A 16,339-nucleotide genomic window follows, 5' to 3' on the forward strand; every position below is an offset into this window, starting at 1 on the left:
ATACATATGAAATACATATGAAATACATATGAAATATATATGAAATCTATCTATCTATCTATCTATCTATCTATCTATCTATCTATCTATCTATTTAACTAACTAACTAACTAACTAACTAACTATAACTATCATCTATAAGTTTGGGATATATAATATATATATCTATATATCTATATGTATGTGTGTGTGTGTGTGTGTATGTATGTATGTATGTATGTATGTATGTATATATGTGAATAAGATTTCACAGAACCAGGGCTGTAGAACATCTTAGCTTACGTAGGTAAAACCTGGCTAGAAAGAATATGCACATAAAAGCCTACGAAAAAGAAAAAGACACACACACACACACACACACACACACACACACACATCTCAAACACCCACCCACCTGTGTGTATATATGTGTATATATATATGTATCATCTCTTTCTCTATCTATGGTTCTTCCCTCACTCCCCCAATCTTACTGTAACATTATAACTCTTGAGCCAGTGGATATTTCAGTGCAGATTTCAGTGCAAGAATATTTTAAGTTTAGGGGTTTTTTTTTTATTGTAATGTTTAAAGATTGTAATGTTTAAAGGTTGATCCATTGTATTACTTTAATGAAGGTTTCGATGCAGTAATATTTAAATTTGGCGTGGTCCCCTCTTATTGGAATGTTACGGAGTAAATCTTGACCCGTTGTATTATTTCAGTGCACATTTTAACGTTCAGGTTTGGTGGTGTTTCTTTCCCCTTTTATTGTAATGTTATAAATCTCAGTGCATTGTATTATTTCAATACAGATTTCAGTGCAGAAATATTTAAATTTGGTGGATTTTGGGGGGGGGGGCGGTGGAGATCTATAGATAGACTTGTATCTGTTGCCTTCCCTGTGTTTTTCCTGAACATACCTAATATTCCTTCCTACTCCTGTTTTTCCCACAACAATAATCCTGTGAGGTGGGTTGGGCTGAGAGAGTGTGACTGGTCCACAAAGGCTGCTTTCATGGACTAGAATTCACCGTCTCCTGGTTTCTTGCCTGGTGCCTTAATCACTAGACCTATGATGAGCCAAACATAAATTTGGGACATCCCTGTGGCTGTCTATAATGGGTGGTCCAGAATCAGTTAAGGATGCTTGTATGTACTGTATATCAACATGAATATAGGTGACCCTTCCCTTAGCTGTATTCTGAATCAGGGTAGAATCAATGTGTTGCAAGAGTGACTGGCATCAAATTTTAGCCTTTATGTCTGCACATAGGGCTTTGGAAGGCCCTTTCTCCCAGGATTATGGTATCATTCCCTGCACCAAGTTTATAGAAAGGACCTCTGGCAGCCCAACCCTCTGTTCAGTGCGGGACTTGCTCAAGTTACTGAACACAGAACAAGAGATGGATGATTTTGCTCTCTGAGAATTTGAAGAAAAAGTAATAGTTTTCAAGCTGTTCTATTTTTACTAAGTGATGGTTATAACATTGTCTTGGCAATAACTGACCTACTTGAGAGATGTTTGAAGTATTGATGTTAAAAATAAATCAATATTTCATGTAGGGAAAATGCCTACATTGCTACATACCTAATATAAACTTTACATGTGTTTAGAGGAGAAAATGATTGATTTATTGAAAGATTAGATTTATATGCTGTCTTTCAGGAGCTCAAGGCAACATATATAGCACTTCCTCCTTTCTTTCCTGTGAAGTAGGTTGGGCTGAGAGAGAATAACTGGTCCAAAGTAAAAACTATAGAATATAGAGAATTAACAATGTCAAATGCAGTTAACTTAATTTAAATAGCTTTTACATTAAATGTAATTTAATATTTGTTTGGTCCTGCCTGCTTTCTGAATCCATCAAAAAGGCCGTTCAGATACCATTAGACCTTAAAATTTGGTTAAAGTTAATGAGAAACCCCCCCAATCACTTTCTACCACAACTCTGGAAGGTACCTCATGATTTATGCAAGCACATGGTTTTATAAAAAAAATCATCCACTTTGACACTGTGTGTGTGTGCGCGCGTGTGTGTGTGTGCCATTATGGATCTGACTTGTAGGAAAAAGGTAGTAATAATAAGCCACTTTTTTTTCATGGAGTTCCCTATGTAATCATCACTAAGATCTCTTTAGGTCAAAGATCCATATAATCAGAAGAACTAATTCATTTAACCACAAAAGAAACGGAAAAGAGCAAATTAAAAAAAAAGAATAATACAATTAAAATTAATCAACTGACATTAAATACTAAAAAAAACCTCAAGCTAGTATACCCAGGAGCAGACGTAATCACTTATTAATGAGACAAAGCCAGACTACAAGCCCCCTTACGGTGATTTCAGTTGAGCAAAACTTGGCTACCCTTCTTGAAATTTCAGTCGACTGTTGTGAAATTCTCACTTGACCCATGCAGATGGTTAACTAGCCGAAGCATTAATATGTCAAAGCTTTCGTTTTGTAGAAGAGGTATCCCAATAGTGCATGGAAGACTGGTTCAATTGTCTGCTTTGGACAGGGGCAGCGACAATCTTCTAAGCCCATGTTCTGTCTCTTTTCTACTACTGGGAGGGCAGGGCTTTGAGACTAGCCAGAGAAAAGGCTATTCTGTGAAGAACAGGATGGAATATTTGTAAGATAATTAGCAGGGGTGAAGGGTCTTCTGAGCAATCCATCTTTATATTAATGAAGAGTTTGCTTCCATGTCAACAGCCGATATCTTGATATGCTTTATGCAGTGCTGTGTATTAAATGTGAAGCTCCAGAAGCTTAAAATGGAAGGGATACCTTCCTTATGCAAAAGATCTGACACAAAGAAAGGGAAGTCTTTATGTGCCATGTGTATATCTTGGTGCTGTTTGGGCTAGCACTTCCTAAGGAAAAGAGCATTTAGCAACAGCTGGGAAATCTGTTCCAGTCCCTTACAGCTCAGCCTCCATCTGTGCTTGTAACTGTCGAGGGCCTGCAAATACATGCATGTGTGTGCGTGTGTGTGTATGGAGAGACACGTTTCAGTGCAAAGAAGCTGGTTGGGTCCCATTCTCCAACTCGGGTCTATTCCTAGTTTCTTTCTTCTGTCTTTTTTGTGAGGCCCATGAAAAAAAAAGAAAAGAAAAGAAAGGATGTACACATTGAATTTTGTTCAGAGACCCCCTCAAGAATCTGTCTGCAACAGGGAGAAAATTATTCTGTTTATGTATCTTGAATCCAAGTGCTCCATATGGAAATATGTAATCACTGAGATTTACAGCTTGGTTGTCTCAGAGGCTTGCAAGTGAGTAAAAGTACTATACAAATAACCCTTGTCCCAAAGGAACAGAATCACAAGTAGCAAAAGAAAAGAGGTAGCATGTGTTTGTGTGTGTGTGTGTGTGTATGGGAATGGGGTGGGGGTCGGTGAACAAAAGAAAATGAGAAAAATGGAAAAATAAAGTAGTAGAATTAAAGTAGTTCCAGGTAATTCAGACAGCCATGAAGTCAAAGAGAATTTATAATTCTCTTTGTTTCACCCTCGGAAAATGTTTTCTGCTCCCCTGGGAATGTATATTTTAATGGCAAGCACAGATGTCCCTCATGCAGCAATTTTCTCTCACTTTCCAAAGATGTGTTAATTTTCTGCATTCGTGGCCCTACTGTTAAATTAAAACTTGCAGCAAGACAAAAATTAGTTCTTAAAAATTAGCAACTCCCTACCCCCACCCGCAGTAGAGGTTTTCGTTTCTTAGGAGAAGCCAGATACAGAAATAACTAACTCAGGCATTCTGGATTGGCAGTCCTTTATGTCAACTTTCACTCTTGTCGAAGTTTATTCAACATTAAAAGAGAAAAGCTTTTAAATGATTGGTTTCCCTTTTGTCACATTTTTGCAGCATCAGAAGTGGGAATATTGTATTGCAAACCTCTATCATTTTGCTTTGTTGACTCAGCCTTCCATCCTTCTGAGGTCGGTAAAATGAGGTCCCAGATTGTTGTGGGCAACATGTAAACTGCTTAGAGAGGGCTGTAAAGCACTGTAAAGTGGTATATAAGTCTAAGTGCTATTGCTATTGCTATTCTTCAACCAGGAGTGAAATATTAACTAGGATTCATGAACCAGAAGCAAGCAAATATTGAGAGAAAGTGGGCCCGTTTGGGTTTTCTAGATTATGTCACAGTTTTCCAAAATGGCTCCCACAGAGAGATCTTACTTATTCCAAGAAGGTTGGGTACAATCTGACATGAGCACCAAAAGGAAAACTGACATGGTTGGTTCTCCTCTCCCCTCTTCAACTAGAACGTTTTTTTTTTTAACCCCCCTGGGTTTTCAATCAGAATAGAGCTGGAAGGAGCATGGAGATCTTCTGTCTAGTCAATCCCATTGCTCAAGCAGGAAACCCTATACCATTTCAGACAAGTGACTGTCCAGTCTCTTAAAAACCTCCAACGATGAAGCACCCACAACTTCTAACGGCAAGCTGTTCTACTGGTTAATTGTCCTTACTGTTAGGAAGTTTCTCCTTCATCCCAGGTTGTTTCTCTCCTGGATTAGTTTCCATCCATTGTTTCTTCTCCTGCCCTTTGGTGCTTTGGAAAATAAGTTGACCCTCTCCTCTTTGTGACAGTCTCTCAAATGTTTGTATTTGAGAGGCTGCCCCAAACACAACTATTTGTAGTTGCATTTGTGTCCCCCCCCCCGGGCAAGGCGTTGAATGAGCCAAGGTGGCGCAGTGGTTAGAGTGCAATACTGCAGCTACTTCGGCTGGCTGCTAGTTCAGCAGATCAGCGGATCAAATCTCACCAGCTCAAGATTGACTCAGCCTTCCATCCTTCCGAGGTGGGTAAAATGAGGACCCAGATTGTTGGGGGCAATATGCTATTTAGTATACTGTCTTTGGTGTAAGCCGCTCAGAGTCCTCGGAGAGTGGGCAGCATAGAAATATGACTAATAATAATAACAACAACAACAACAACAACAACAACAACAACAACAACAACAACCCCAATTTGCTGTAACTACAGGTGATCCTGGAAAGTAACACAGAGGAAAACATGCATAGGATTTCATTGAAGTGTCATCAGAAGAAGCCAAGAAATTAATCTTTAGGCACCTTTGACATGAATTGACTGTTCATTGCAAGATCCACTCAAACACCAGAAGAGACCATGTTCTACAAAACTCTCCTGAAATCATGCAACCCTATTGGGAATGTTAATGATGATAGAAATCTTTCATATCTTACAAAACAAGAATTAAGATAGGGAATTTAAAGGTCAGGCATTTTTCCAAATTCTTGGAATTGCAATTTTATGCCATCAGAGGAGGAAGGATGGATTAAAATTATAATTGTTAAATAAAATGAGCTGCAGTTACAATGGATGAACTCAGGGGTGAAATCCAGCAGGTTCTGACAAGTTCTGGAGAACCAGTAGCGGAAATTTTGAGTAGTTCGGAGAACAGGCAAATACCACCTCTGGCTGGCCCCAGAGTGGGGTGGGAATGGAGATTTTGCAATATCCTTCCCCTGGAGTCGGGTGGGAATGGAGATTTTGCAGTATCCTTCCCCTGCCACGCCCACCAAGCCACACCACACCACACCCACCAAGCCACTCCCACAGAACTGGTAGTAAAAAAATTTGGATTTCACCACTGGATGAACTCCTTGTAAGACCGTCTTTCCATTGTATCTGAATACTATGTTTATTTGGTTTCTTAATTGGCTGAAACATGGAGTACAAATCTAGACCTTGACCGTTAAAATCAGAAATTGATATAAACAGTAGAACTGTATAACTGACTACTCTGTTTCTGCTTTTTTTGTCTTTGTGGTAGGCTCATGGACTTAATCAGGACCAGAAGGTGAGTTACAGTTTTCTACCTGCAGTGGGTTATGTTTTGAAGTTGTCCTTGCAACAGTGATCCTTCGTTGTTAATTAAGAGTAACCATCATTTCCTCTGAGATCGGGGCAGTGACAGCATATAATTCTCTATAAATGTCTATAATTCATGTCCCAATGAAATTTCCTTCAAATGCTTTTATACAGTTAATGGCACCCTGCAAAGACCCTTGTGTAGAATGCATTGCTTGTTTTGAACAAAATCATTCTTTGACTTTAATTTAGTGCACAAACTGCATTTGCCACCCAGACGAAGCTCATCATATTAGAAGTTATGGATGACTCTGAAATAAGTTCACAGCTCTCTCAAGGATTCAACTGGACTTTCTTGTTTTTCTTTTGAAGACGTTTCGCTTCTCATCCAAGAAGCTTCTTCAGTTCTGACAGGATAGCGGGGAATGGAAGGATTTATATTTTTTGCAGGCAGCTGGTCATTCACATCCTTTTAGAGGGCCTTTGAAGCAGGTGGAGGTTTATCTGTGTCCGCAGGGTCACCTGAGTAGTGCTCCTGGTTCCTGTAGTCTGCAATTTCCCCCCCCCACCTCTGGAAATCCATTCCTACTCCTACACCATTCAAAGAGTGTTCATCCCAAATTGTATAGTTAAAGTCTGTAGAGATTCTCAGTCATCCAGGTCATGGTTGACCTGGATGACTGAGAATCTCTACAAACTCTCTCAAGGATACACATTTCTCCACCATACAGTGTATTTGTTAATTTACCTGTTCTAGGTGAGTTTTTCTTAAGATTGTTGTAGTTTCAGGCTTTTGTCATGGGAGGATTAGTTCATGCCTTGTGGAACGCAAGGATGCAAATTCCAAAACAAAAATTGGCAACCAGTGGCATTCCAGTTTTGGCTGAATGGTAATTCCCATAACCTCTAACCAAAATGGCCAATAGTGTGGGATAATAAATTAAGCTACCCAGAGTTACTTGGATAGTGAATTGAGTGGCCTATAAATTTAACAAATAAACGAATGAAAAATACTCATAATATCTGAAGGATTGCAAATGCTCCACTATTGGCCTGCCTTTAATAAAGCCAACAAATATGCTTATGTCCTTATGAAGATGGTTCTTTCTTCCTGTGGAAATTGCAATTAGATATTTGACGAAGCCTTTTTCAAAGGAGCCACAGCTCTTCTCTGGACAACCCCCTTTTTCTCCTGCAGAGTTTGTGTTTGCTGCCGAATGTCAGCCTGCGGTTTAATTTAATGTTATTTCAGAGCCCAATCCTGCTGTAGAATGAAGGTGAGTGTGACAGCTGACTAAATGAATTTGTACAGCATGGAAAGGTGGAACAAACCTTTCACTGCCTGAGTTTATTAGCACATTTCAGTTTACGAATCTTCCCTTTCAAGAAATAAGAAAATTTTCAGTGACGCAAGGAGCTTCCTACATGAAAAAGGGATTGGAGGGCCGTCTGTTCCCATAGACTGTTTCACTAATACTATGACTTGTCCTTTCCCTCCTCAAGAGAAATGCTGCTTGTGAACATCATGCCATGTGCTCTGTCCTGCTGTTAGCCATTTGCTTCTGTCATTCTAACTGAAAAACAAACCACAGAAAATTAAAATCAACGTAAGCCATAGTATATTAAAAAGGAGAAGGGAAAGATTTTTTTAAAATAAAAAAATACAATATTAGCGATAAACGGTAGAGGTATCGGTCTCCTTTACAGTAGAGCTGTGTTGAAAATTCATGCATTCTTATAAATTGTTGCATTTTTTTCAGCTTTCCAGTTCAGTAGTAAAACAAAGCAAAAAACAAAACAAAACAAAAAAACCCCAAAACAAAACCTCCTCCTGATTTTCTTCCTCTCAGAGAAATAGGAACATGAAATGTAAGAATTCGAAGGGAGTTTGGAGATCATCCATTTCAACCCTTGGACGTGCAGAGATCCATCCCTGCAGTGTCTTTTGCAGCTGGCTCTTCGGTTTTTATTTGAGTTGGCCATGGCAAGTTGGCCCATTCCGTGAGGAGAATCTACCATTCATCAAGTCAATCTTTTTCACTGTTGAACAGCTTCTACTATTAGGCATGTTATTTCCTTCTAAATTCATTTATTGTTCTATCTTCAGGTATAATAAACACTACTATGTGTTCTATAAGAAGACAGTTGTCAGGTTTCCAAATTAAAGGTACCCAGAACGTCCAACCATTGGATGTACTACAATTTGTCGGTGTCCTTCCTAAAATGCATAGCTCAGAAGAGGACACAATATACTAGAATGCACTCTGCCTGATGTAGAATAGAGAGGAACAGTGGGTGATACTGAGCTGTCGTGTGTCGTGTGTGCACACAGCATTAATGCAGGCAAGGAAAGCAAATACTTGAAGCTACCATAGTGCTATCCCAAAGAATGTCTATGTTGCAGTATGTTAATCAAGGCTTCTGGTCTTTTTTTGACAAATCTAGATCAACATGACTCCAATGGGATTTTTAGGAATTAATTCCCATTCATTAGAATTAATGAATGTGGTGTCAGATCTTACATTTCCCTATGGACATTAGGAAATATATATTTGTCTTATCTTTTATCACAACCAATAGAAGACTTGGCTGGTGAGACCATACCTTGAGTACTGGGCCCGATTCTGACCGAGACATTTCCAGAAAGATATTTAATAGAGTTAAGAGGAGGGCAACAAAGTTATAACAGGGAACTGAATCCATACTCACATGAAGATAAACTGAAAGAACAGGGGAAGAGCATGAAGAAAAGAAAACTTGGTGGAAACATAAGGGAAACTCCAAGAACATTTTCTACAGCCACAGAAGTTAGGATAAAATGGGTATAGCAATAGCGATAACACTTAGATTTATATACTGCTTCATAGTGCTTTACAGCCCTCTCTTAGCAGTTTACAGAGTCAGCCTATTGCCCCCAACAATTTGGGTCCTCATCCTTTCACCTTGGAAGGATGGAAGGCTGAGTCAACCTTGAGCCTGGTGGGATTTGAACTGCCAAATTCCAGGCAGTCGGCAGTCAGCAGAAGTAGCCTGCAGTACTGCACTCTAACCACTGCGCCACCGAGGTATAAATTTTGCTTAAATTTAAGATTTTGCTTAAATGTAAGGGAAAACTGCTTGATATTGAGATGTGTACAACAGTGAAACAGTTTACTTATGGAAGTTGTAGGTTTTTCATCTTTGGGAGTTTTTAGGAAGAGACTGGACAGCCACTCTCCAAGCTGGCTTAATTGATTTCCGTATGCATTGCAAACGATTGGAATAGATGATCCTTGGGTCTCTTTGAACTCTACCATTATATGATTATTCTATGAGATGTCTTGCTGACTAAATTTAGGCTAGAGACTGCCAGGTGCAAATGCCCTCAAGCAGGATGTGGTAGCAGAGTTTCATGTATAGTATAGCAGTTTCCTGTGCTGTCGCTGTCCCTTTCCTGGTGCTGAAGTGAGATTCATCTGATACTCTGGTTGTCTTTTGTAAGTATGTAGAATAGAAGAGAAATCTTAGCCTTTTTTTTCCAGGCAGGAAAATGACGTGAGTGGGCTATGACAATGTTTACCAGCCCACTGGCTTTTCAACGAGTAAGCAGAAATATAACCGGCCAGCCAATTAATCTATTAATCAAGAACGCCCTCCCCAGAGATACATGCCTGGTACCAGTATTGTAATTTTTCTAGCACCAAAGATAATATATTTTACCAAATAGTTTGTGAATCTATTTTAAAGTTATCAAATAAATAAACAACTTGGTCTGATGCAATTTATTAAACTGATTCAACAATCTTTTGATTCGGAAAGCTGAACTGAATTAATTAATTGGGTTGATTTGGTTATTCCCCCCGCCCCCATCTGTTTGATTTAGAGAGTTATTTTGATTTGGAGAATAGATCTATAATGTGACTGAACTGCGGTACTAGATGTGGTATATTCTTTATCACCACCGTTATCACTTTTGAATGGTTGTACTTTGTATTTTATTTTACTATGTTACTTTTGAATAGTTGTACTTTGTATTTTATTTTACTATGTTACTTGTACATGAGATAGAATATAATCTTTGATACTCTAGAAGTGTAATGAAAACACTGTTTCCAAACCAGCTCAAGGAGGCAGCAGCTCCTTTCTGACTAATGTTAGTTGGTCTTATTAACTTTCTAGAAATCAGGATTTAGCACAGATTCCCAGTCTTCAATCCATGGCCTAGTTTGCATGTTAAATAAGAGGAAGCCCCATTGGGTAGACCAGACCAAAAATCAATTCCAGAGAATGACTAGAACTATACTTTATTGAGAAATGTTACAATAGCAGAATCTTGCAAGTCTGACTGTGCTGTACCTCCTAATAGCTTTGATTTAGGGAGATGCCTTCCTGAACTGTTTCTGAATGTTATCTCATTGCTCTGGATTTTTTTAAAAAACGTCTCAGCCCCTTTTGCCTAAGTAATGATTTCTGCATACTTCTCTCATCACCCTTATTCTCCACAGTTCGTTTAAGAATGGCTTATTTATTAAGACGCGATTAGCTTCAGACATTAGATGACATCATAAATCATGGTTTGCAAATCACAGTAGCTGGATTCTTAAAACATACTAACTCAAAGCAAAAATGCAATGTCTTTTTATGATGTCTGAACCTAGTCTGGCAGGTTTTTTCTCCCCCCTGAGCTTTTATCAGCGTTGAAGTTATGTTTGAAATGAACTTGGGAACTTGGCTTCAGCCCACAGAACTACCCCCAGATGTGTCTTGGTTGCACTTCTAATGAATAGCACATATATGCCATTAGCTTGATATGGTACCCATGCATTTTGTATTTGGAATTCTGCGCTCCGATGTAATAAAACCTTTTTTTGAGGATCCAAGGAGGTCTGAACCATCTTTGTGCATTTTATGAGCAGCTGTGAATGGCTTTTCAGAGCTTCTGAATCATAGATGAAGTCGGTTACAATTTCCCCCCCACTACATGCTTCAGTCCTGCTCCAGAGCCTGATACGCAGAGGGGTAACACTGCCAAAGTAAATGTGCATAACACGATAAAGAGCAGAACGCACGGTTTCCTTGGCAACTGAATCTTTCAGGTAATTTGAGCACTTTGGTGCTTCAAAGGGTAAGATGTATATATTTTTCTCCAGTGGAGGGTGCTAGATGTTTACTTGATAGTAGGATCTTCCTTATCCTCTCCTATAAAATCTGGAAGCAAGTCCAGTTAAAGAAATGTCTACCAGGAATCTTTAGTGCAGCTATTCAAACTGGCTTGCAGGATTGAGTTTTAACTTGCTGCAGGTCTGTAAAGTGCAAATAATTGCTGTTCAATTAATCCTAGGCTTCGTGATTAATTAAGCAAATTCAATCCTATGTATTTATTTCTATTGTGCTTTCTATCAATTGGTAGCTGGGATAGCTTATATATATATAAAAAGAAAACAAACATTGACATTAAAAACATATTACTCTAAATATCTTTAAAAAAAGGGGGAAAGTAAAGTTACACTTCTATCAAGACTGTCATCTGCATCGGTCTCCTACAATCAGTGGCCTTTCCCATATAAAGAAATGAAGTTCTGTCATTTGCCAATCAACATAGGCACACTGAATTCCTACACCATAGTAATCCATGACTTGTGTAATCATTCAGTAGCAAAATTCACTACGGTCAGGTGGGTTTCCACAACTTGCCAAGATAAACTACCATTTTCTATTCACAATGGCTAAGTTCCTAAAACATCCTAAACCCCAAATCCCACATGTTGAATGGCACATGTATGCCACTCACCTGATCCAATACAACTGTATTTTATATTTGGAATTCTGCGCTCAAATGTAAATAAAATCTTTTTTGGCCTCTGAAACCTGGAGGCTGTCTAAAGGTTTTGTATGTCCTATGAAGAACTGTGGATGGCTTTCAAAGCCTCTTAACTCACCTCTGGAATCTACAGTAGTTGCTGTCTCTCAACACCCCCTGATGATGGGGTGAAATTTGGTGCCAAAGTAGCTGGATTTTAGTGGCACATTCTCATACCTTGTGGGGGAGCTGGAAGCATGATGGAGCCTAGCCCACCCCAAACAAGTATAAAACTAAGTAGTGGTGAAATCCAATTTTTTTTACTACCTGTTCTGTGGGCATGGCTTGGTGGGTGTGGTGTGGCTTGGTGGGTGTGGCAGGGGAAGGATATTGCAAAATCCCCATTCCCATCCCACTCTGGGGCCAGCCAAAAGTGGTATTTTCCGGTTCTTTGAACTGCTAAAAATTTCTGCTACTGGTTCTCCAGAACTGTCAACACCTGCTGGATTTCATCCCTGATAGACAGTATATATTTAGCAGTAGGTAACCTGATTTCTTTTGATGATACTACCATGTTTTCCCCAAAATAAAACTGGGTCTTATATTAATTTTTGCTCCAAAAGACCCATTATGGCTTATTTTCTGGTTAGGTCTTATTTTGGGGGAAATACAGTACTAAACGCCTCTGTGTGCTGACGATCTTAACTGGGGCTTATTTTGGGGGTAGGGCTTATATTACGAGCATCCTGAAAAATCATGCTATGGCTTATTTTCCGGTTGTGTCTTATTTTCGGGGAAACAGGGTAATCATTGGATCACTTTCTATGGGATTCAAGAAGGTTGAGAAACCCAGTTCCCCAAACCCTGCCCTTCGTCTCACTGAATGGATTCGCGGCAAATTGTTCAATGGGGTTTGCTTTTCTTTCCAAAGGCAATGCAGGATCCATGTCTATGTTCCCCCGACCACTGTTTATTCTTACAACTTAGCTCTATGAACTTTATTGCAAAAGTTTTACAATTACATTTTCACCCCTTTTTTTCACCCCCCCACCTCCCACCCCAAACTTCCCGTCCTCCCTAACCCTCCCTAACCCTCCCCCCCCAGACTTCCCTATTAGTACTCATAACTAATAACACTGATATATATACCTGAACCCATCCCTCCCCCTACATAATTTTCCCTCTTTGTCTCTTTATATTAAAATATTTCTAATACATTGTTTTCAAATAAAAGCTATTTGATACTTTCTAATTTGGTATTTGTTCTGAACATATTCTATCCACCTTTTCCATTCCCATTCATAAGTCTCTTGTGAACAATCTTTTAAATATGCTGAAATCTTCGCCATCTCTGCAAAACTAGCCATCTTCGAAGTCCATTCCTCGATAGTAGGCAAAGCTTCATTCTTCCAATATTTACCTATCAACAATCTTGCTGCTGTTATCATATACAATATTAATTTTGTTTCATCCCGTGTAAAACCCTTAACTATGCCCAATAAAAACAATTGTGGAGAAAATTGAATTTTTTTCTTCAAAACATTCTGCATGACCCACCATATTTTTATCCAAAAAGCCTTAACTTTCCTGCAAGTCCACCAAACATGATAATACGTAGCATCCAAACATTCACATCTCCAACATTTTGGCTGAACATTAGGGTACATACATGACAACTTTTTAGGATCTAGATGCCATCTATAAAACATTTTATAAAAATTTTCCCTCAAATTCTGCGACTGTGTAAATTTAACATTCTGAACCCAAATTTTTTCCCATGTTTCCAACATCACTGGTTCTTCAAAATTTTGTGCCCACTTAATCATACAATCTTTAACTAATTCCGTTTCTGAATCCCTTTCTAGCAAAACATTGTAAAGCCTTTTAATATGCATTGGACCTTTCTCTCTTATATGTCTAACCAATTCTTCCTCATGCAACATAATACCAGTTTTTTGGTCCTCTTTCCATCTCAATTGTAATTGATTATATTGTAACCAGGTTAAATTAATCCCTTCGTCCAACAGTGTCTGCAATGTCTTCAACTGCCATCTGCCCGCATCTGTAAAAAGAACCTCTTTGTATAAAAACCCCCCGAGTGACATTATATTTGTATTCCACAAGGTATGACCAAGATCCAGCCATAGCGGTATTTTATAATCCCATTTGAGTCGGTGCTTCTTCCAAACTCTCATCAAAGAGTCTCTAAGTATATGACTTTTAAATACTTTATCAACTTTGTCATCATAAAATAGGTAAGCATGCCATCCAAATTCAAGATCAAAACTTGCTGCATTCAATATTCCGGCCTTTTTACTTCCAAACCAATCACTTGTTAAAGTTAAAGCTGCTGCATCATAATATAACTGTAGGTTTGGAAGTTTAAGGCCTCCTCTTTCTGGAACATCTTGCATAATTTTCAATTTCACTCTCGGCTTTTTCTCGTTCCAGACAAACTTATTAAGTCCAGTTTGCCAAACTTTCAGTTGTTTATCACTTTTAAGCACCGGAATCATTTGAAACAAAAACAGAAATCTTGGCAAAATGTTCATCTTAACTGCTGCTATTCTTCCAAGTAAAGACAGTTGCAGCTTTTTCCAAGTCCCCATGTCTTTCTGAACCTCTCGCCACAACACCTCATAGTTATTTTGAAACAATTTCATGTTTGATTCTGCAACCTGAACTCCAAGATATTTTACCTTAGGTACAATTTCAAAACCTGCCCTCCTTTCAAACTCATGTTTACGATCTTGTGTCATATTTTTGACTATCATTTTAGTCTTTTTTGAGTTCACTCTGAAACCTGAAACTCTGCCATAGTCTTGTATAATGTCGTTCATCAAGATTATTGATTCCATTGGTTGTGATAGGGTAACCACCAGATCATCTGCAAATGCCTTTACTCTATAATCCTCTTGCCTTATCATTATGCCTTTCAAAATTTTTGAGTCCCGTATTGTATTTAGCAAGACTTCCAATGTTAAAATAAATAAAAGTGGGGACAACGGACATCCCTGTCTTGTTCCTTTTTCAATTTTAAACTCTGTCGTCAAACTTCCATTAATAATAATCTGTGCTTTTTGCTCTTGATAGATTGCTGAAATTGCCTGTATAAACTGGTCCCCAAAGCCCATCTTTTTTAAAGTCTTTAGTAGAAAATTCCAATCCACTCTATCAAAGGCCTTCTCCGCATCCAAAAAGACCAGCACTGCAGAAATCTGTTTATTCTTATCAAGATATTCCAATAAGTCTATTACTTGCCTTACATTGTCCTTCATGTATCTACCCTCAATAAATCCCGCTTGGTCCTCATGAATCACCTTTTGGATTACTGGCATCAACCTGTTGGCTAATACCTTCGCGTAAATTTTATAGTCTGTGTTCAAAAGAGATATTGGTCTGTAATTCTCTGGTTTTTTAGGACCAACTTGTTCTTTTGGTATCAAAGATATATAAGCAGTTGTCCAGGATGGGGGTATTTTACCCCCTTGTTGAATATTGCAAAATAAATCTCTAAGTTGTCCCACCATTTCAGCTTGTAAAGTTTTGTAATACACTGCAGTCAAACCATCCGTGCCAGGAGCTTTGGCTGTTTTTAGCTGTTTAATTGCTGCTGTTATCTCCTCCTCTGTTATAGGATAATTCATTCTTTCCTTTTGTTGATCAGTAATTTTTGTAACTCTCTTATCCTTTAAATATTTTTCTATAAGTCCATTCTGCACCTCATCTTTGGCATATAGTTTAGTATAATAATCCACAAAAGCTTCTTTAATTAATTTTTGTTGAGAGATTTCTTTCCCTCCAATATCAATACTATCAATAGTCCGTATACTTTGTTTTTTCCTCAATGTGTAAGCCAACCATCTACCCGGTTTATTAGCATTGCAAAATGTATTATGCTTCGCGTATTGTAAACTTGTTGCAACTTGTTCCGCCATAAGCATTTGGAATTGGTCTTTCAAAAGTTTTATAGCACTTCGTATTCTTTCATCTGTTGGGTTTTTAATAAGTAACTGTTCTTTATTCTTTATTTCCATTTCCAACTCAGATCTTTTCTTTTGTCGGAACAGTCTATGTTTAGAATTCATATAGATAAGTACCCCTCTCATATAAGCTTTACTTGCATCCCAAACAATTTCAACTGGGGTACCTTTATTCAAATTTATTTCAAAAAATTCTTTCAGATGCTTTTTAAGTTCTATTATATTTTTTTCATATCTAAACAGGTTCTCATTTAATCTCCAAGAACGTCTCTCAACCTTATCCATCTCGATTTCTATCCATACAGGACTATGATCAGTCAAAATTCTTGGAAAAATCTTTGTTCTTTTTGTCTTAACAAGTAGATCATTTGACAACAAGATAAAATCAATCCTAGAAAAAGATCTATGTCTATCAGAAAAAAAAGTGTAATCCAATTCATTTGGGTTATGTATTCTCCAAACATCTTTTAGTTCCATATCTTCTTTCATATCAAAAAAGGTCTGTGGTAATCTAATTCTAGACTTTGCCAAGCTCTTTTTATCTAATTTAGAATCAATTACTCCATTCCAATCTCCCATAATTAAAATAGATCTGTAGTCCCATTGCAATATTTTAGTATGTAACATCTTGTAAAAATAATCCTGTTGTTGGTTGGGAGCATAAATTCCAATCAAAAGAATTTGACCATTTGCTGTAAACAATTCAATTGCTACAAATCTACCATCTTGATCTACTTCTATAACT

The sequence above is a fragment of the Pantherophis guttatus genome, chromosome 10 (genome assembly GCF_059756535.1).
Source record: "Pantherophis guttatus breed Tessera chromosome 10, ASM5975653v1, whole genome shotgun sequence".
Taxonomy (NCBI): domain Eukaryota; kingdom Metazoa; phylum Chordata; class Lepidosauria; order Squamata; family Colubridae; genus Pantherophis; species Pantherophis guttatus.